The sequence below is a fragment of the Lissotriton helveticus genome, chromosome 8, assembly GCF_964261635.1.
Source record: "Lissotriton helveticus chromosome 8, aLisHel1.1, whole genome shotgun sequence".
Taxonomy (NCBI): Eukaryota; Metazoa; Chordata; class Amphibia; order Caudata; family Salamandridae; genus Lissotriton; species Lissotriton helveticus.
The window spans coordinates 65905178-65928196 of NC_136069.1; the positions used below are offsets into that span (position 1 = coordinate 65905178).

Below are 23019 nucleotides of genomic sequence, written 5' to 3' on the forward strand. Positions count from 1 at the left end.
CATTATTTGTCGAATAGCCATGTTTTAAGTTCTTTTCTGAATGAGATGTGGTTTTGAGTAAGGCGGAGGTGAGGGGGGAGTGAGTTCCAGGTCTTGGCAGCCAGGAAGGAGAAGGATCTGCCACCCATGGTGGATTTTCGGATGCGCGGGTCTGTGGCAAGGGCTTGATTGGTCGATCTTAGTTGGCGGGTGGGTTTGTAGAAGGATAGTCGAGTGTTGAGGCATTCGGGTCCTAGGTTGTAGAGGGCCTTGTGTGCGTGGGTTAGAAGACGGAACGTAATTCTTTTGTTGACGGGAAGCCAGTGGAAGTCCTTTAGGTGTCCAGTGATGTGATCTCGGCGAGGGATGTCCAATATGAGTCTCGCAGATGAGTTTTGGATGCGTTGGAGTTTTTTCTGTAATTTTGCTGTGATTCCGGCGTATAGAGTGTTACCATAATCTAGCCGACTCGTGACCAGTGCGTGGGTCACAGTCTTTCTTGTTTCGAGGGGGATCCAGCGGAAGATCTTTTTGAGGATGCGAAGTACGTTGAAGCAGGAGGATGAGACTGCATTAACTTGTCTGGACATCGAGAGAGAGGAGTCTAGGATGAAGCCAAGGTTACGTGCGTGGTCTGTGGGAGTGGGTGCTGTGCCCAGAGCGGAAGGCCACCAAGAGTCGTCCCAGGCAGAGGGTGAGGAACCTAGGATGAGCACTTCAGTTTTGTCTGAATTGAGTTTTAGGCGGCTCTGTTTCATCCATTCGGCTACTTCTTTCATGCCTTCGTGAAGATTGGTTTTGGCGGTGTTCGGGTCTTTGGTGAGGGAAAGGATTAATTGGGTGTCGTCGGCGTAAGAGATGTTGAGGTTGTGTTGGCGTGCGATGGATGCGAGTGGGCTCATGTAAACGTTGAAGAGGGTGGGACTGAGTGATGATCCTTGTGGTACTCCGCATATGACTTCTGTGGCTTCTGAGTTGAATGGGGGAAGTCGGACTCTTTGAGTTCTCCCTGCGAGGAACGAGATGATCCAGTCCAAGGCTTTCCCTTGTATGCCGATGTTACTGAGGCGTTGTATAAGGGTGCTGTGGCAGACCGTGTCGAAAGCGGCGGAGAGGTCGAGTAGAATGAGGGCCGCAGTTTCTCCGTTATCCAGTAGAGTTCGGATGTCGTCTGTCGCTGCAATGAGGGCAGTTTCAGTGCTGTGTTTGGCTCGAAATCCGGATTGAGATGGATCGAGGGAGTTGTTTGATTCAAGGAAGGCGGCTAGCTGGCTGTTGACGGCTTTTTCAATGACTTTGGCGGGGAAAGGGAGGAGGGATATGGGTCGGTAGTTTTTAAGTTCAGAGGGGTCTGCTGTGGGTTTCTTCAAGAGGGCGCTGAGTTCGGCGTGTTTCCAGCTTTCTGGAAAGGTGGCAGAGTTGAACGAGCAGTTGATGACATTACGAAGATGGGGTGCGATGATGGAGTCAGCTTTGTTGAAGATGTGGTGAGGGCAGGGGTCGGTTGGCGAGCCAGAATGGATTGAGTTCATTAGGCGGATGGTGTCTTCAGTGGTTATAGTGTTCCAGGCGCTAAGGTAGTTAGTTGGCGGAGTGGGATCTGAGGGGTGTGGGGAGGGTTGATCGTTGGGAGTGTTCGCGAAGCTGTTGTGGATGTCAGCGATTTTGTTGTAGAAGAAGGAGGATAACGCGTCGCAGAGGTCTTGGGAGGGGGTGATGTCGTTGGATGCTGCGGTGGGGTTGGTGAATTCTTTGACGATGTTAAAAAGTTCCTTGCTGTTGTGGGTGTTGTTGTCGAGACGATCCTTGAATGCTGATTTCTTTGCGGATCGGATCAGTTGGTGGTGGATGCGGGTGGCTGCCTTGAGGGTGGCCATGTTGTCGGTGGTTGTGTTTTTTCTCCATGTTTTCTCCAGGGTGCGGCATAGTTTCTTGAATTTTTTGAGATCATCATTGAACCAGGAAGCCTTTTTGCTAGTTGATTTGATCTGGTGCTTTTTCAGGGGAGCTAATTCGTCAGCGCTGTGGGTGATCCATTGCTTGAGATCGGTGGCCGCTTGGTTAGGGTCTAATGAGAGGGTGGGAGGATTTTGGTTGAGTGATGAGAGGAGTTGGTCGAAGGTGATTTTGTTCCAGTTTCTCCGAGGAATGGGTTGTGGGCGGTTGTGGGTCAGGGTGGTCTTGTAGCTGAAGTAAACACAGCTGTGGTCCGTCCAATGGAGAGCTGTGGTGCGATCGAAGGAAATGTGCTTGCTGGAGGTGAAGATAGGGTCGAGCGTGTGTCCGGCTAAGTGGGTGGGGGTGTCAACAAGTTGTTTGAGTCCGAGATTGGCCAGGTTGTCCAGAAGGGTGGAGGTGTTGCTGTCGTGTTTGTTTTCAAGGTGGAAGTTGAGGTCTCCCAGCAGAATGTAGTTCTCAGAGGTGAGGGCATGTGGGCTGACGAAGTCGGTGATGTCATCGCTGAATTGAGTGCGCGTTCCTGGAGGCCTGTAGATGAGGGTACCTCTAAGTGTGGTCCTAGGGTCGGTGTGGATCTGGAAGTGGAGATGTTCGGCGGTTGCAAGATTGTCGTCCGAGCTAGTCGTGATTTTGATGGTGTTCCTATGGATGATGGCGATGCCTCCACCTGTTTGGTTGGAGCGGTCTTTGCGGATAATCTTGTAATCGTCCGGTATGGCTATGGCGATGTCGGGTGCTGAGGATGTGTTCATCCATGTTTCGGTAAGGAAGGCGATGTCCGGTGACGCAGTGTCGAGTAGGTCCCAGAGTTCGGTAGCGTGTTTGTGGACCGAGCGGGTGTTGAGCAGGATGCACCTCAGGTGGTTAGAGTCGGAGCTTTGTAAGGAGGAGGTGGATTTGGTGAGGGTTCTGAAGCAGTTGAACTTGCAGGAGAGGCAGGCGAATGGGCCGTGGGTACGTCCTGGGGTGGCTTTGCAGCATTGCGGTGTGCGTCCGACGTTGAGGGCGAGGAGAGTTGCGGCATCGTATGTGAGTCTGGTGGATTGGGTACGGCGGGGGCCAAGGGGTCTGGCGCTGGGCGCGGTCCAGGCGCAGACGGGCTTACCTTTGGCGCACCTTCGGCGCGCAAGGGGCGCGACCGCTGCGCGTGAACGCTGCACGAGAATGCAACTGACATATGCGGATGGGGGAGGGGCGAGGGAGGAGCAGCTGGGAGGGGCGGGTGCGTGGTGGAGAGGGCGGGCTCCGGGCACAACAACAACCACTATCACAATGGCGGCAGAAACGAAACCGCAATCCGGTTGGGGGAGATAAGTTATTTAATGATGCTGTGGGCAAAGCGGCGCTTAGGGAATGGGGCGCAATATGGCTTAGAACGGTCAGGCCCTTAACATAAAGATACACAGTTAAGCGTTTTAAAATCAGATCAAAGCAGCGCTATGATATCCAGTCAAGCGCTATAAAACTCAGCAGATCTAAGCAGCGCTACGATACCCAGTCAAGCGCTATGAAGGTCAGCAAAGCAGAGCAGCGCTATGGTGTCCAGGTGGAAAAGGCACAGGAGAGCAGGGGCTGAAGGGAGCGACTGCTTCTGACAAAGTCAGGATGGGATATTAAACACTCTCAAAGCCGATATGACTAGAATGAAGAAAAAGTATCCTGGAATTGGAAATCAAACACATGCAGGCCCTAGATGCTTTATTTCGGCTGAGTTTCAAGACAAGCTCACAGAATATCTGAAGGTAACAGACAAGGAGATGAAATATTTATATAGGGATGCCACTGCAGGAGCATAGGGAAGTGAGAAATTTGGAAACTCTTGGCTAATTTAGTTAAATGACCATGGGGTGCTAATGACAATGTGGAAGGATTCACAAGATTTTACACAGACCTCCATTACTCAAAAGATTAGCAGAGGCATGCTTATTTATATCAGTGAATATTTGGAGGGCACTGTGCCCCACTTACTAGAGCTCTCTGAGGAAATGTGGTTGCCGCACATTATCCCCTCTCTAGGAGAGACGCTACTCTAATCACATTGCTCAAACCTGATAAACAGCAAGGTTAACATGAATCCTAGCACCTGCTGTCTTTCATAAATACTTTTTTTTTTTATTAGCAACACAAGAACCAACAGTATACAAAAATGAGTCAAATTAGAAAAAAATAATCAAGACGTCTACAAGGTTAACGTTAGGTTGACATTAGATCATTTGACAAAATTCTTGTTAGATCCAAACAAAATATATACATGTATCTTGGCACATAAAAAGGAGAAACAATGATGATCTAGATTAAACATGATTTTTTAAACTAAAATATGAGAGACCTCCAAATCTTATCGAATTTAGCTAGAGATTTGATGCCCCTAAGCCTAGCCAGTGCTAATTCCATACTATGAATTTCATTGAGGAGAGACCACCATTCCATTATGTGCGGGGGTTTAGGAGAGATCCAAGCGCGATCAATTATAAGTTTAGCGCAGGTTACCATAATAGTAAATAAGGATTTGTGTTGGATATTCCTACCGTTAGTGTCTAACATAACTAACGCAGAATCTAAAGGGGGTATATTCCCTAATTTCAGTGTTATTATATTCTGAAAAGATGTCCAAAACTCTGAAAGTTTAGGGCAGGTGTAAAATATGTGCACCAAATTTGCTGCAACCAACGCAGATTTGGGGCACTTAGTTCGTTCACTATATTTGCTATTCAAGGCCCATTTGGTTATTCTTTCTGGAGTATGGTAAAGCATACAGGTCATTTTAAATTGCAGCAATCTTAAACTTGACGATGAGACCAAATTGTTAATATTACGTAGAGATGAGCTTATTACAGCCGGGGTAATATTAGTCCCTAACATCCTGCTCCACTTCTCTGATATTATATTACAATCCATGTTTCTATAAGTGTTGAGAGATTTATAACAGCCACTAATTAATGATTTAGTTTCCTGTGAATAGAAATTATCCCATATGCTCGAATCAGAAATTTTCTTTAGTTTCATTTTTCGGGAAAAAAAGTCGAATAGCTGCAGGTACTTAAACTTCGTAGAGTCAGGGATATTATATAATATTTTAAGTGTTTCAAAACTTAGGAGCCCTTGTGCTCCGTACAGATCCCCTAACTTTTTAGGTCTCGCCTGTCTATGCGCATGCGCATCGAGCTTGCGAGACTATTGGGGCTTAAACAGTCTTTAACCAACTTGCAAGGAATCGTGGCGATTCCTTGCAGTGCCCGTGAAATTCAATGCGCATGCGCATTGACATTAAAAGCGCGTGCACATGCCCCCAGCCGCCTGGATGTCTTTTCCCTCAGCCGCACTCCTCCCACACCCCCGCTCCGCCCCCTCCCCTGTCTGCCGTGTCGCATTTCTTCAGGGCACTTTCTCCACGGCCGCCAGGCCACATCAAAGGCTTCCCCAGCACTGCCCCACCCATCAATCACCATCCCACTGCCATCCCCTCCCTCTCCATATGGTGCGCTCTGCCTCAGGCCTCTGAGCCGTCCCTACGCTCCCCACCCACCCCCATCCTTCACACCCTTTGTCATTACTTCGGCCCAAGCCTGAGACATCCCTACGCTCCCCGCCCACCCCCCTCCTTCACACCCTTCGGCACCACTCCGGCCCCGATCCTGAGCCGTCACTTATTCACGGCCGCAGGCCATGACTCGCATGTACTTCCCCGGCTCTGCTCCCCGCCCCGCCTCCTCTCTATCCCTCGCTCTCCTTGTTTTGTTCTCATTCTCCCAAGCTTTTACCAAGTCTCAAGGCCGCACTTTCAAGGCCTGTCTCTTTCACGGCCAATGCTTGTTTACTTCGTCTCCCCCTAACCCCAACACTTCGAGATCGCTGTTATTTTTTTATTTTTATTTAATTAGTCGATTCCAGTGATTTGTGTATTTAAATTAGTAGTTTAGGAGATTAACATTGAGCCAACGCCTAGGCTCGAACTCTGATCTCCAAGTCTCTGGTCGGTGAAACTGTTTCAGCACAACAACAGCCACGTCACAACCCACCATTTGGAGCAATGCGCTCCCGCCATGCCCCCCACAGCAGTGCCAAGAGCTTGTTAATTCTTAACCAACTGCGCAAATTGCTCTGTACCACAAACTGCTACCCCCCACGCCTCAACTCTCCACGTCTGCACTTCTACTCTTCCCTACTCTCTAACACTACACCCTCTCACGCAGGCTCTCCACACTTTCACTCGCTTTCCCTGCTCCTTCACCTGTCGGACTCCTCTTCGTCCTCTCACATTTATATCTGTTTAGTCCCATCTTCCCGGCTTTCCCTTCCCATCTCCTCCTACTGCCTCATCTCCCTGACTTGTCATTCGACGACCCCCTCACACACAGCCCAAGCCTTCCATCCATCGTACTCGCTTGCTTCCTCCCACCATCCTCACCCTTTAACAATGTCCTACCCTCCAAGGTATCTCCCACATGCTTTACCTCTTACACTCCCCCTAACACACATGCTCTCCCCTCTTCATCGGCTCTTCTCTCCCTGTTACTTCTTCCCTTCCAACACCTTCTCCTCCCTTACCCACTCCTTCTCTCGGACCCATGCTCCCTTCACACTCTGCCCCCCCCCCCCCAATCTCTCTCTTTTTTCTGCCTACGCTGCCTTTACTGCCCCGTCCTCGCCTTTACGAATTTACGCTGTTTACCGTGTGTCTCTTCTTTTACAACTTATTTGAGGTTTTTTTGTGTCTACACTTCAGGCTTTTGGGGTTCTGTTAACCCAGGGGCGTAACGCAGGCACCTGGAGAGGGGCATAATTTGAGCCGGTGGTTACCGGTACGCACATGGGGAAATGCCATTAAAATATAACAGTTTCTCCACTGTATGGTCTTAAATGTAAGGTTAGGTGGCTATGGGGGAGAGGAGTCACAAGTGCAGTGAAATAAACTTTCACTTTTAGCTTTCGTGTGGCCGCGCTTGCTAAAGCCTCCTGCCCTACCCCTTCCTTATCCCCTCTCCTTTGTGCCTCTTCCAAGAGCCAGCTGAAACGGGAGGAGATGGACTTGTTTTCGAGGTGCAAATGGGTTTTATTTAAATGCGGTTCTGTACACTGACTGTCCAGTTGTGCAGTGGAAGAGGTGACATTGTATACACCGTTGCATCAGCCTTGAAAGTGTGCAGTGTTGAGTGTGCATGTGTTTGCTGCATCCACCACCACCACATCCACCACCACCACATCCACCATCACCACCACATCCACCATCACCACCACATCCACCATCACCACCACATCCACCACCACCACATCCACCACCACATCCACCACCACATCCACCATCACCTCCACCACCACATCCACCATCACCTCCACCACCACATCCACCACCACCTCCACCACCACCTCCACCATCACCTCCACCACCACATCCACCATCACCTCCACCACCACATCCACCATCACCTCCACCACCACATCCACCATCACCTCCACCACCACATCCACCACCGCCACATCCACCGCCACATCCACCGCCACATCCACCGCCACATCCACCGCCACATCCACCGCCACATCCACCGCCACATCCACCGCCACATCCACCGCCACATCCACCACCACATCCACCACACCCACCACCACTACATCCACCACCACCACCACCCCATCCACCACCACCACCACCACCGCATCCACCATCACCACATCCACCGCATCCACCACCACCGAATCCACCACCACATCCACCACCACATCCACCATGACATCCACCACCACCGCATCCACCACCACCGCATCCACCACCACCGCATCCACCACCACCGCATCCACCACCACCGCATCCACCACCACCGCATCCACCACCTCCACCGCCACATCCACCACCTCCACCATCGCATCCACCGCCACATCCACCAGACCCACCACCACATCCACCACCACCACATCCACCACCACCACATCCACCACCACCACATCCACCACCACCACCACCACATCCACCACCACCACCACCACATCCACCACCACCACCACCACATCCACCACCACCACCACATCCACCACCACATCCACCACCACCGCATCCACCACCGCATCCACCACCGCATCCACCACCACATCCACCACCACATCCACCACCACATCCACCACCACATCCACCACCACATCCACCAGACCCACCACCGCCACATCCACCACCAAATCCACCACCAAATCCACCACCACCGCATCCACCACCACATCCACCGCATCCACCACCACCGCATCCACCACCGCATCCACCGCCACATCCACCGCCACATCCACCGCCACATCCACCGCCACTTCCACCGCCACTTCCACCGCCACTTCCACCGCCACTTCCACCGCCACTTCCACCGCCACTTCCACCGCCACTTCCACCGCCACTTCCACCGCCACTTCCACCGCCACTTCCACCGCCACTTCCACCGCCACTTCCACCGCCACTTCCACCGCCACTTCCACCGCCACTTCCACCGCCACATCCACCGCCACATCCACCGCCACATCCACCACCACATCCACCACCACATCCACCACCACATCCACCACATCCACCACCACCACCCCATCCACCACCACATCCACCACATCCACCACCACCACCCCATCCACCACCACCCCATCCACCACCGCATCCACCGCATCCACCATCACCACATCCACCGCATCCACCACCACCGCATCCACCACCACATCCACATCCACCATCACCTCCACATCCACCATGACATCCACCGCCACATCCACCACCACATCCACCACATCCACCACCGCATCCACCACCACCACATCCACCACATGCACCACTGCATCCACCACCACATCCACCACCACCACATGCACCACCACATCCACCACCACCACATGCACCACCACCACATGCACCACCGCATCCACCACCACCACATCCACCACCACCACATCCACCACCACCACATCCACCACCACCACATCCACCACATCCACCACCACCACCACATCCACCACCACCACCACCACCACATCCACCACCACTTTCACCACCACCGCATCCACCACCACCACCGCATCCACCACATCCACCACCACCGCATCCACCACATCCACCACCACATCCACCACCACCACATCCACCACCACCACATCCACCACCACCACATCCACCACCACCGCATCCACCACCACCGCATCCACCACCACCGCATCCACCACCACCCCATCCACCACCACCCCATCCACCACCACCCCATCCACCACCACCCCATCCACCACATCCACCACCTCATCTACCACCGCATCCACCACCACCACATCCACCACACCCACCACCATCATTTCCACCACCACATCCACCACATCCACCATCACCACATCCACCATCACCACATCCACCTTCACCACATCCACCTTCACCACATCCACCTTCACCACATCCACCTTCACCACATCCACCTTCACCACATCCACCTTCACCACATCCACCACATCCACCACATCCACCACCACCACATCCACCACCACCACATCCACCCCCAACACCACCGCATCCACCCCCATCACCACCGCATCCACCATCACCACCACCACCACATCCACCACCACCATATCCCCCAGATCCACCACCACCACATCTATATGTGTGTGTGTGTGTGTGTGTATGTCGCTCTGTGTGTGTGGAGGTGCAAATGCAAGGTTCTTGGATTTTCGTCACAATAAAATACACTGAACATAATCTTCACAAAAGATATTTACAAACGTTTAAGCTATTGCCATTATAAATTACAATACATTTTATTTAAGTAATAATTATTCACAAAATTAAAAGCCATTGTTATTTGTAATATCAATACATCTAAGTCACGTAAATCCAACACACATTGCATTACAAATGCTATAGGTGTCACATTTGCGAAAGTTAAAACTATTGACATTGTAACTGACAAAGCTATTAATTTTTCTATTTTCAAAACCAACACATAAATAAAAAAAGTCAAACTTTCCTAATGCGAGACCTATTGCATTTCCAATGCTTGTTTATTCCATGTGTTCCCCATAGGTTAGTTAATCCGTCATTGAATATTCCCGGTAAGCCGGGGTTTCCCCACAAAATCAAGTTGGGATGGAAAAAATTCAAGTTACAGGAGGCCTGGATGTTACGCCAAATTTTAACTAGATCCCTCGCTATCTTAAAACAAACTCTTTTGTAGTAGTTGGGGTCATTAATTCTCCATAAAAACATTTTTGCATCTAGATCAAACATAAGTGTAAGGAAATAAGGTTGCTTTTCTGTACCTTCAGAGTTAATTGAGTATCGTAAGCGTCCAACAAATGCTGCCCAGAAGTACAATTTAAAGTCCGGGAAGTTCAGCCCTCCCATATCGATAGCGCCTTTTAATAGTGTCATCGATCTGCGGGCTTTGCGATATTCCCAAATGAAACTACTGAATACCCCGTCTAATTTTTAAAAAAAGGAATTACATAATGCCAAAGGAATAGAGCGAAAAAAGTACAGGAATTTAGGAAAAATTATCATACGGATCAAGTTAATTCTGCCAATGATATTTAAACGAAGTTTATGCCATTTTTTTAGCAAAATTACTGTATTTTTAACTAGGTCATCGTAATTAAATTTAATTAAATCCTTAATATTTGCAGATAGTTTGACCCTTAAGTAAGTAGCTGCCGAGCTCAGTCCAATAGTTAGTCCTTCTGGTTTATAATTAGCAATTATTTGGGTTTTGTTTAGATTTAACTTATAGCCAGAGACGTCCCCAAATCTATTGGCTTCTAGTATGATGCCCTGCATCGCCTCACCGATATCGGTTGAATATATGGCGACGTCGTCAGCATAAGCTGTAAGATACAATAGATGAGGACCGAACTTAAAAGGGATAATGAGTGGTTGTATACGTAAAGCATAAAGAAATGGTTCTATTGATAAGGCAAATAAGAGAGGTGATAGGGGACACCCCTGGCGGGTTCCCCGAGCAATAGTAAACAATGCTGATAATAGAACAGCATAGCTGATCCTAGCCATGGGATTATCATACAGTGACTGTATCCAGTTTAAAAATGTGCCCCCAAAACCAAGACCAGTCATAACTAGCCACAAATAATCCCACCCCACTCGGTCAAAAGCCTTTTCTGCGTCAAGCATAATCATACCGAGTGGGGTGGATTCCTTTTCAGCTATAACAAAGGCTGTAACAGCCAGATTGATATGTGCGGTAGTATCCCTACCTATTACACACCCGTGTTGGTTTGGACTTACTATTTTATGGTATTATAGGGGCTAATCGAGTAGCTAACACTTTAGCAAATATTTTAGCATCCGCGTTAATTGACGAGATGGGGCGGTACGAGCCGCACTGATCAGGTGTTTTTCCCTTTTTTTTTTAAAAAGACTAGTTTTACCTTATTCCAGGATTTCGGGGCTACCTTGTTTTCCCCAATATAATTGATAACTTGGGAGAGGAGAGGTATAAGTTCTTCTGCACACCCCTTATAAATTTCTAATGGGATCGTATCTTCTCCGGATGCCTTTCCAGCTGGTAAGGAAGAGATGGCCTTACTTATTTCACATGGACTAATGGGGTTAGATAGTTGTTCCAACTCAAGGGAGTCAGATTTCTCCTGAAACTCGTCCAGATATTTCTGAATATCCACCTCTGTCGGTTGATTTTCTGGAGTGTATAGTTTTTTATAAAATGCAGCGACGTGTTCTAAAATTTGATTGGGTTGGTCAATTATATTATTATTAGGGCTCTTTAAATTCTTAATAAGAGTATTAGCTCGTTCATCAGCTATTTTATAGGCTAATAACTTTCCGACTTTATAGCCGCTCTCATACTGTGTCACTTGAAATTTGTGTAATTTAATGCTACTCTTATCACAGAAGATGGTTTTTAAAGCAGATTTCAGTCGTCCTAATTGTAGTTCCAATTCTGTTATATTCGTGGCTTGTCGACGAAGAGCCTCTGCTAGTAACAGTTCAGTAGAAAGTATATCGTTAACCAAAGCCCTGTCCTTTTTAAACCGCTCGGAATTTTGATGAAATAGAAATTGCTGAGTAAAGCCCCGGATACTCGCCTTGCAAGAGTCCCATACCATTAAACATGTCGTAGAGTTAAGATTAATCTTGATAAAGTCTGCAATGTGTAACTTGAGTTGTGAAATAAATAAGATATTGGTGAATAAGTGCCTAGGAAATGAAAATGTTCGGGGTGTTATATAGCTCTTATCAGTATCAAAAGTAAATAAAATAGGGTTGTGATCTGAATTAATTCTAGGGCAAAGTTCGATGGTGCTGTTTCTCATTACTCTATCTGATGCCCAGACCATATCGATGCGTGAGCAGAGCTTGTGAGAGGCAGAGTAGTATGTAAACCCAGGTGTGGTAGGAAAGGCAGCTCGCCAGACATCTTTAATATTATGAATGCGCCCTAATTCAAGGATAGCAGCTTGTGTTTTCCGCATTCTATAATTTACATTGCCCCTTGTAGTATCAATCTTGTAGTCCATTATGCAGTTAAAATCACCCATAATGATTAATTCGCCTGCCCACTGCAATAATTCCATATTCAACTGATCAAAAATATAAGCATAATCAAAATTTGACCCATAAACTATACAAAAAACATATTTGATTTTTTCCACCATTAATTGAATGATAGCCCACCTCCCTTTTTTATCACAGACACTCTTCCCAATTTCTAGCTTAACCCGTTTATCTTTCAAAATAGCAACCCCCCTTATAGATGCATTAAATTTCGAACAAGTTATCACCTCAAGTCCCAAATATCCCAAGATTTTTCTATCAGCATAGGCAACATGTGTCTCAGATAGAAAAACCAAATTAGGCTTATACAGAGTCATTTCTTCCCGGACTAAACGTCTTTTCCTTTTACTATTCAGGCCAGCAACATTCCAAACCAAACATTTTATTCGAAGCATTTTAAAATTGAGAAAATTATAACTTGTATTTTGCCAGTCCTAACATTCCATGACATTACCGTATTTGATACATAACTCCTTAAGTGCTCTAGAATTTCAGTTTCATTTTCTTGTGTTGCTTTTTTTCCCCCTATAACTTCACCACCCCTTTTCATAAATACTGGCATTAAAAACCTTGCCAATCTCCTAGCTTTCAGGAAACTCCCCACAACCCTAAAGATGGTGGTTCCCAAACAGTCTGGATTTATACCTGGTAGGTTCACAACACACAATTTGTTAACCATATTTACACTATTACATCAATTGAATGCGGACCTTAACAAGGCAGGCATCTTCTTGGACACTGGCAATTCAATCACTTGAGCAGGAATACCTACTCATCACATAGGAAAGGATGTGCATGTTGAGGTCGTTTTGGGGTTTGGGCTGTTAGCCAGCACACAGCATGGTTCCATGTGAATAGTCAGCTGCCCAGCCCAATTACTATTTTTAGAGGGATTTCCGCTATTCCCTATCCTCTTCGCTTTAGAGATAAAACTGTTAACATGTAAATTACAGCAACATCATCATCCTCATAATAATAACAGTCAGAGGTCTTCAAATCAAGGAGCGAGGGCTCCTCTTGTCTTTACACGAGGATGATATTGTGCTTTTTGTTAGGGAGCCCAGGAACATTTTAATACACTGGTCTGTGGGAACAGTAAGTTTGTTTACCTATCAGGACTTGCAATAAACTGCAAAAATCTCCAATACTCCGCCTAACAAGTTATATCCCTGCATGTCAATTTGAATACCCACTACGATACTGTAGAGACTCGGTTAAAGACAGGCATTTGGATTAGCCCTGATCAGCAGTAGTCCAAATTATGGTGTGCCTGTAACTAGACTAGAGAAGAAGAGTAATCTAGGCACATTGCTATCTTGCATTTGCAGGGCATAACGCTTTGAAGAAAACGATCATCATACCAAAATGACTACCTTTTCCTTGTCCCATTTATTGTATGTATTGTATGTATTTTCTTTCGTTTTTGCACGATTTTCTTCAATAAAAATGATTTGAATTCAAAAGGACTACCTGTTCCTTAATATTTCTGTTGTCTTGCCCCAACAATTCTTTCAAACAGTGAGGTCCCTTAGTGGCTATAGTCAACAGTATTCTGTGCAAGGTTCATGAATTGGGCACGGGTGCAAAATTGTGTCACTGTTAAACCCCCCTCCCCCCCCTGATTTCCTCTTAGTGCATATCTTCCTTTGTTCACATGTGAAGCGTCTTGGTACGTGTGATGGTCTCGCAGATTGGGTAATATGACGGGCAAACCCATCCCTTCAGTCCTCGAAGTTACAACTCCTCTGCACCAGCATAGCTGGACGATTAAAGAACCATGGGCCTGGGCATCAAATCACATCTTGCTCGGCAACTGCGGTCAGAAGGCCGACTAGGCTACCCTTAGCAGCGATGAGTGTTATATTTCTGGCATCTATAACACCAGTACGCAGCCGATAGACAGACACTCTTAATTTGTTATACTTTGTGGCTTTTCACAGCAGGAACTGTTCAAACTGACTGGGAGACCCACTTGTGTCATGAATCGCTTATGGCATTGCTCTCCAATGTCATCTGCATTCGCTGGTTATTACACTCACTGGGAGCATGCTGGGCATCTCCTCCTTGTCAAGCTCTTATGCTGCAGGACTAGGCACGCTAATCAGGCAGGCACCAGAAAGACCCTCAGCAGCTCCTACAAACTTCAGGTGAAGCCCTTTACATTTAAGGTACTAGCTGTCCAAGAGACACCACCGCTCTGCAGCTCTTGGAATACTATGATGAGTAATCTCTTCCGTGGCTACTAAGAACTTGGGACTGATCAAAGTAGTGATTTTTAAATATCATTTTTATGCACTTTACCCGACTTGGGATGGGAATCCAAAGCCTCCAATTTCCAAGCCTTTTGGAGGCGGTTCTTTCTAGTGCTTTTTCAGGCTCCTCTCCGGACACTGCCTTTGTGTGAAGTGAGGGCTGGCTCTAAGCAGAAGTACCAAAACATTAGCATCATGAAGTGTGATATCTCTGAACTCTGCAGTAATCACCCTTCCTGAAGCAGTGATGTGGGGGGTGCGGGGAGGGGCAAAAGGACAGGTCTAGCTTTGAAACTCCCTTATGTTGAACAACAGAGAAACTGCAGGTCCACTCACACTCCTACCAAATGGCAGTGCTCAGAAAAAAATAAATCAGCAGCTCCTTCCTAGCAAAGTTTTAACAGAATATCTAAATGGTGTCCTGCCTCAACCCCCTACCCTTCAGTGTCTCCAGCCACAGGAATGCACCCAGTTACATTTTCCCTGAAGGGAAAGCTGGCCCAATCCGCCATCCTAAATCAGGGTTGTCCAAAATAGTCTCACTTACTTCAGCATTCAGTCACACAAAACTCACAAAGGTGAAAATTCACACGAGAGTGGTAGACCACTTTTTCTGATAAGAGGAAAAAAAGGTCTAGCCGCAATATAATAACACGCGATACGCAGCCCCCACAGCTTTATTGATGGAGCTATTACAGCAGACAGTGGTCTGCTTTTTTATGAGGGTGTTCATGCTGCCCTGCTTTAGGTAACAGAACCATTTCTGGACCACATGTTGGGGACAGGCCTAGTACTCTGTGCTAGCACTACTTTACCAGAATGGTAGGCTCAAAAGTAAAGCCAGGATACCAGTTTCATATGCAGCAAGGAATACACAATCCTGCCCCAGTATTAACATGATGGCAGTCTGCCTGGCCAGAGAATGACCGATGTTCTAGAGATGCCCAAAGACTGCAGACGTTCATTGGTTGTTTGGCAGGTGGTGCATGCTTGCGCTATTGCGCTTTTAAGTCTGGTAACAACCTTTTTCTCTGCTCTTCACATACCACTGAATTATTTCATTCAGTGTGCAATTGTTTTTATTACTGTTGATGGAGCATAAATGTTGAATGACGCTTGCCTCTATCAAGTCTCGCTATCAAAGGATATTTACGACAATTATTGTTGGAGACATGTAAGTTGGCTAAGTCGAAAAACTTGAGATTTCATACTGCATCGTAAAGTCATGCAGAATGTCCGAAACATGATAAACTGAAAACGTAAACAAAGAGAAACCATAAGTAAGCCTGTACATATTTACGTGGTTTTGAGAAACAAAATATAGCAAACAGAGTGAGTGTGGTGACGATAACTTTTAAAATACATGAAAATGAAATTTTTGGCATGATAAAGGTCCTGAAATTGTTAAAAATGCTTGCTCTAGTAATAATCGATATTATGCAAATATGCAGCTTTCTGTAAAATTATGTAGTGAAAACGTGTATTTCAGAGTGACACGTTAATATTTTGCTTTGATAAACGATAACGTGCAAATAATGTTATAAAGAGATTCTTTTTATTTTAGGTTTTTAGTAGTGCCTAATATTGACATGTAACCTTTAAAGAAGAATAGTAATTGAACTAATCAAGAGACATTGAAATTAATGTTTGATTTATAATAAATCAGAACACAGCAATGATTCAGCGAAATTGTGTAGGCCTCAGATGCTTTTCTTTCCTGCTTGCGTGTAAAATTCTATGAAGGGGTCACTTTGTACACTGAGATCTTTTCATGAAGTTTCTATTTGTTATTGGTTAACAATGGATTCGTTTCTAGTTAGTCAACACTTCTGACAGAAATATGGCAATATTATTACAAACCCAGGGAGAGCGTTTCGGGTGAGCAAAGTATTGTTTTACCTACTTCCATGGAAGGGATGGAAATGTAATACAAACTGAACTTAACAAAACTAATGAATTTTCACAAGGATTACTTAATTCTTCCGGAGGATTTAATGATGCATTGATCAGCCCATTAACAGCCCATTGTGAGTGACCAATGGAAACCATTATGGACTGACAAAAAAGATACTTTGTGGGTGTAAACCTTTAACTTTTTGGAGTATAATTGCCCCCTGAATGAGGCATTGGGGCTGGCTGTCATTTTCATTTTCCCTGCCTGGCATGCTGTTGGATTGACTCTTAATTTTCCCTCAGTGCCAAACTTTGAACTGAACTTTCTTGACTGGCAATCAGAACCTGCACTTTACCGAGTGGTAAAGGTGAGCAGGAAAATAACCTATCGGTTGAAGAGTTAACTGACTCCTTCTGTGGCACGCTGTGCTGCAGTTTCTGACTTGGCAAATTTCATATCTGAAGACGGACTAAATCTCTCAGCCATATTTGGGTTTGTATAATCTGACAACTGAGTCTTGAATTCTCCTTTTGTTTAACTACTACTCTCTACAGGCAACCAGCAAATGTTCATTGTTTAACTGTATTTTCTTGTGTGGCAATTTGTACTAATTATCGGGTATTAAATCGGATTCAAAATACGATTTCAGGATTTGTCCATTCAAATTGAGTCTTTAGATAGATGGTTTCATGAGTAACATATTCTTTTGGTCAATATTTACTCGTCTCAAGGTTTGTGTTCCAGTGTACAGGAAAGGTAATGTAAACAGGCATGTGTTTGGCAATTCTTTATGTTAGGTTCTCATATGGAAATTCCCTCACGTTCTCCAAATCTCTAAGTCCCTGTTAGCTCAGCAAAAAGATCCATTGGAGGACTATGGTTTAGTAAACAGGATGGTAAATAAATTAGTGATAAAGATATTCTACGCTTATGGGCCCAGTTGGAATAATAATATATTGTGGTGTAGAGAGATAAGAATTTGGTAAGCTTTTCCGCTGCATCACTGTGGTAATCACATGTCCCACCTAAAATGAGAATTTGCTCGCAACCGATATTATTAGCCTATATCATCACCTGGAAACAGATTAAAAGCAACCCTCTAGGTAGGTATCTGTGTGCAGCAGGCACCCTCAAATATCCAGCCCTTGATCTTAGATAGCTCACTATAGATTCCCTAATTTACCAGCCAAGTTAGGTACAATCTCGGTTGACAGGGCCAGGCAAATTCTAAGTGCACTCGTCGGTTTGACCTCGCTGATGCTTAAAGGCTCTGTGTTGTAAATCCAATCCTACATTCCACGCCACATATTCTGGCTGAGCAGCAGGTAAACATAAATTACAACATATCTCCCTTCTTTATGGGGCACAAATGCATTGTGAATAGATTAGATGAAACAAATAAAATAATGACAATATGGCAAATAACACATAGCCAAGAAATTGAACACAATGCACTAATAATAAAAAATGCAATACAATAATGAACATTATTTGAAGCTTCCACACTTGTCAGTTGATGGTCTGGTCAGCTGGCGAGGTGTATTGCTCTGCTGTATTTTAATAAACCTATCCTGTAACTTAACCAGAAGTATCCTTGGGATCCATCTACATTTATTTACAACACTCTGGCCTCGAATGAGACACAGACGTGCCCACCAACTGGGTGGTACTGCTAGAGCTCGTGCCCCTGGCACTGTCCAGACTGAATACCTGACTGATGAAGTGGCACTGGGCCCCGTGGCCACCTCCAGGGGCTTGCCAGCTGACTGACATGCTAAAATGGGACAGGGGCACTTTGTCATCACCCCAGGCCTCCATGGGTGGGCAGACCCCAGGAAGGGGGGGGTACCTCAGAGGGGGGAGGCCAGGCCCGGGGGGGGCACGCGCAGCCAGGCACCGAGCGCGCGTGACCCCCCCCCCCTCCCCCCCTCGCCCCGGCGGTTCCTTGGCAGGGCATGGCGCTGACGCAGCTCCCACCGGCAGTTACCTTTTTGCTGGGTCTCTCGGGCAGAAGCGTCCCTCTCGCGGCGTCGGCGGTCGGCAGGTGAAACGGCTGTCAGGCGCACCCTGCGCGCGCACTGGCTCTCCCAAGGGTGTGTGGCCAACAGCCGATCAGCCCAGACTGGAGGAGGCAGGCCTCGCAATGATAGCCGGTATCTTTAGTGCGCACGTACCAGGGCTGGGTGAGCGAGCTCGACGGGCCTCTCCTGGCACCCCGCAAGAATCTGGGAGATGTAGTTTCTTCTTGCACTGCAGCTCGTTGTTGTGGGATGCTTAAAGACTATGTTTCCCAGGAATCTCAGCGGTCAGTTCGGGGCTGGTCTGAGATTTAGACTTAGTATTAAAGCGTATCGGGAAACGTAGTTCGCACTCCCTCTCCTTCAGGCAGGCACAGGCTTTGTTAATAACACCAGAACTCGCTCTCCCATCATGCTTGAGAATTAAAGTAACTGAACGTCAAACATGCGTGTTGGTGTTCCCTTCATCCCAGCACAGGGAATGACGTCATTTGCGTAGGAAGGGATTTATGACATGGAAATAGAAAGGAAGATTAGAAAGGGCGACATGAAAGAAGTGCTGCTCCTTACATCAATTCAGGGAAATGTTTATGACTCAATTTCCAAACGCGGCTCAGGCTTATATTTGGACCCGCCGGTCCTGAAGTTATTGAAAATTTCCGTTTGTAAAGTATATTCTTTAACAAAAGGGAATATAAAAACACTGAATTGTGGCCGAAACACACAGAATTTCACAGCTTTCGCGTCTGAAAGTTTTAATTCAATTAAGAGCACCGAAAAACAAGCATTTGCAATGAAATAGGTGTCGCATTCACCGAGTTTGAGCTATTGGCATTGTAAATGACAATGCCTTTTATTTATGTTTCGGTTTTTAAAACATAACTAAAACGCATTGTCATTTACAATACTAATAGCTTAAACTCTCGCACATGCGAGACCTATTGCATTAAAAAATATATATTTCATTTATTTAATGCAATTTTATACAGTGCAAACTTTACCCAAAGGTGTCAGATCGCTTTACAAAAGGACCAGTTACATTACATAAGGACTTCCAAGTACATGAGTTACATAAAAGATACAAACAGAAAAACTATACATTCACAAAAGAATCGTAGTAAGTACATACATCTATACAGACACTGGCGGTTAGAGTTACATATATACAAGTTGTAAATCACTCAAGATTACATTTTAAAAAGCGATTAGGGTTGGACAATTATATATTACATATTTACAGAGAATGACATTCTTGCCATCGTTCAGCCAGGCGTTCAGATGGTGTTGCACTTAGGGGAAGTGGTCTTGGGTCCGTAGGGGTCCCCGAGGTGGAGATGGCCGTAGGGGAAGAAGGAAGGGTGCTGGTGGGCGGAAGTAGCATGCTGGATCCCCGGGCTGATGTTGAGGTCATGCTGGGCTCCATCTTGTGGAAGGAGGAGGACGGCCAGGGCAGGCAGATATGTTCCATGAATTAAGGTCTCCCGCCTGGCTCAAGCACCCGCAGTGAGGCCCCTGCAGGCCCAGCATGCCAACATTGCGTAATGTTATTGCTATCTTTGGCCTAATGAAAAACACTCCAGCTGTAGTAGGGCCATGGCTTCCCCTCCTTGTACAGGGCGGGATGTGCTTTATGGCAGGCATGGAGGAAGGGAGAGAGGGATAGTCTCAGCTGCAGCTCCGGCCTTGTACAGTGCCCCTGCTATTACTAGTGAGCAAGAGGCGCTGAGGTGGTGGTGTTGGTATTGGTGGTGGTGGTATTGGTATTGGTGGTGGTAGTATTGGTATTGGTGGTGGTGGTATTGGTGGTGGTGGTATTGGTGGTGGTGGTATTGGTGGTATTGGTGCTGCTGGTATTGGTGGTATTGGTGGTGGTATTGGTGGTGGTGGTATTGGTGGTGGTATTTGTGGTGGCGGTATTTGGTATTGGTGGTAATGGTATTGGTGGTGGTATTGCTATTGGTGGTGGTATTGGTGGTGGTATTGGTACTGGTGGTGGTGGTATTGGTATTGTATTAGTGGTGGTGGTATTGGTATTGGTTGTGGAGGTGGTATTGGTATTGGTAGTGGTATTGGTGATATTGGTGGTGGTGGTATTGGTGGTGGTGATAATGGTGCAATTGGTGCTGGTGCTATTTATTGGTATTGGCGGTGGTGGTATTGGTGGTGGTGGTATTAGTAGTGATATTGGTGGTGGTGGTATTGAATTGGTGGTGGTGGTATTGTTGGTGGTGGTGGTGGTAATGGTGGTGGTGGTGGTGGTGGTGGTACTGGTATTGGCGTGGGGGTATTAGTGGTGGTGGTATTGGTGGTGGTGGTGGTTTTGGTGGTGGTGGTGTTGGTGGTAGTATTGGTATTGGTGGTGGCGGTGGTGGTGGTATTGGATTGGTGGTGGTATTGGATTGGTGGTGGTATTGGTGGTGGTGTATTGGTGGTGATGGTATTGGTGGTGATGGTGCTATTGGTGGTGGTGGTATTGGTGGTGGTGGTATTCGTGGTGGTAGTAGTAGTGGTGTGGAGGTGGTTGGTGGCGGTATTGGTGGTGGTGGTGGTATTGGGGGTGGTATTAATAGTGGTGGTATTAATAGTGGTTGTGGTATTGGTGGTAGTGGTGGTGGTGGTAGTGGTATTGGCGTTGGTGGTATTGGTGGTGGTAGTATTGGTGGTGGTATTGGTGGTGGTGATATTGGTGGTGGAGGTATTGGTAGTGGTATTAGTGGTGGTACCGGTGGTGGTGGTATTGGTGGTGGTATTGGTGGTGATATTGTTGGTGGTGGTATTGGTGGTGGTATTGGTGGTGGAATTGGTGTTAGTATTGGTGGTGGTGGTATTGGTGGTGTTATTGGTGGTGGTGGTATTGGTGGCGGTGGAGGTGGTGGTATTGGTGGTGGTATTGGCAGTGGTGGTGGTATTGCCAGTGGTATTGGTGGAGGTGGTGGTGGAGGTGGTGGTGGTATTGGTGGTGGTATTTGTGGTGGTGGTGTGTGAAGGGGCCACGACCCCTACCTTGGCCAAGCCGCGCCTTCCCTCACGATCCCGGCGCCCGCCATCCGATCCTCGGGCGTCCATAGCAACCCGGACTCCACCCCTCTTTCCTTCCTTACAGGAACCAATGACGACGAGCGGGATCCCGGAAGGACTCTCCCGTGACCCCGGAAGTCCCTCCCACAGTCCAGAGGCAGAGCACAGAAAAGCCGGAACCGAAGACATCAGGGCGTTCAAGCAGGAGAACTCGTGGCAGGAGACAGCATGCAGAGAACCCCGGGAGCCGAGCGGTGAAGCGGAGGAGGAAGAAGACGAAGTCTGGACGGAGGACTGGTGGAGTCCGGTGGAGGAAGCTGGAGAGCGGCCGCAACTCGCGGGAAGAGTTGCGGCGGGCCAAGTGAGTACCGACTCCCCTTGAGTGTAAATAACGTAGTGTACAGTAAGCCCTCCCCCACCTTGCACCCAGCACTGTAGGATCTTGTATATATATATATATATATATATATAGCCGTTTGTTGTCACTGGCACGATTGTATATACTACCCCCTCACCTACCCGTCACTCAGTCACCCTTCTGCCTACCCCTACTTCCTCTTTCCAGCTCTTCCTCCTCCCCTCCCTACCTCACGTTCGCTTGACTTCCCACACAACCCTGGTGAAGGTAGACGGCTTTATATAGTTCTGAGTGAAATAACTAACGGCCCGCTTTTTCTCTCCTTCCCATACCTCCGAGGAACCTCCAGCTGCTCAACTGAACCACCCCTCTCTGGAACCCTCAACCCGCCTTCCAGTCAAGTACCTTCCCTCCCCGAAGAGCCATCACTTCGACGCAGAACCAAGCCTCACTTCAAGACTCTGTTATCCCTTTTCCTTCCCCTTGAGCTGTGTATAAAACATTAAAGATCGGCTAAGAGATAGCCCACTACATACGGCCTCCACGCCTGTTATTCCGGTCCGCCTACCCCCCACGACCACATGGTGCTATTGGTGGTGGCATTGGTGGTGGTATTGGTGGTGTTGATGGTAGTGGTATTGGTGGTGGTGGTGGTATTGGTGGTGGTGGTGGTATTGGTGGTGGTATCAGTGGTGGTATTGGTGGTGGTATTGGTGGTGGTATTGGTGGTGGTGGTATTAGTAGTGATATTGGTAGTGGTATTGTTATTGGTGGTGGTGGTGGTGGTATTGGTGGTGTTGGTGGTGGTTTTGTTGGTGGTGGTGGTGTGTGGGAGGGTGGGTTTGATAAACAGGTGAGGAGGCTGTAGATATTTTCGAAAAGCAAGATTTTTATTATCAGCAGTGAAGGTAGGGGGTGTTTCAGACAGTTTTTCCTCTTGTTCTTCTCCTTAGGTGCCTTGAGATGAACTTGAACTTGAGGGGGATCCTACCGGTGATGTTTCCGGTTCCTCT

General features: G+C 47.1%; 1 protein-coding gene across 1 annotated transcript in view; it reads right to left on the reverse strand.

Moving 5' to 3' along the window:
- KPNA1 (karyopherin subunit alpha 1) overlaps positions 1 to 18848 on the reverse strand; it is a 205752-nt gene extending 186904 nt beyond the window's left edge. Inside the window, exon 1 of the mRNA XM_078656634.1 lies at positions 18600 to 18848. The gene's annotated coding sequence lies outside the window, so the exon portion shown is untranslated. The remainder of the gene's footprint in view (positions 1 to 18599) is intronic.
- Positions 18849 to 23019: the final 4171 nt, after the last annotated feature.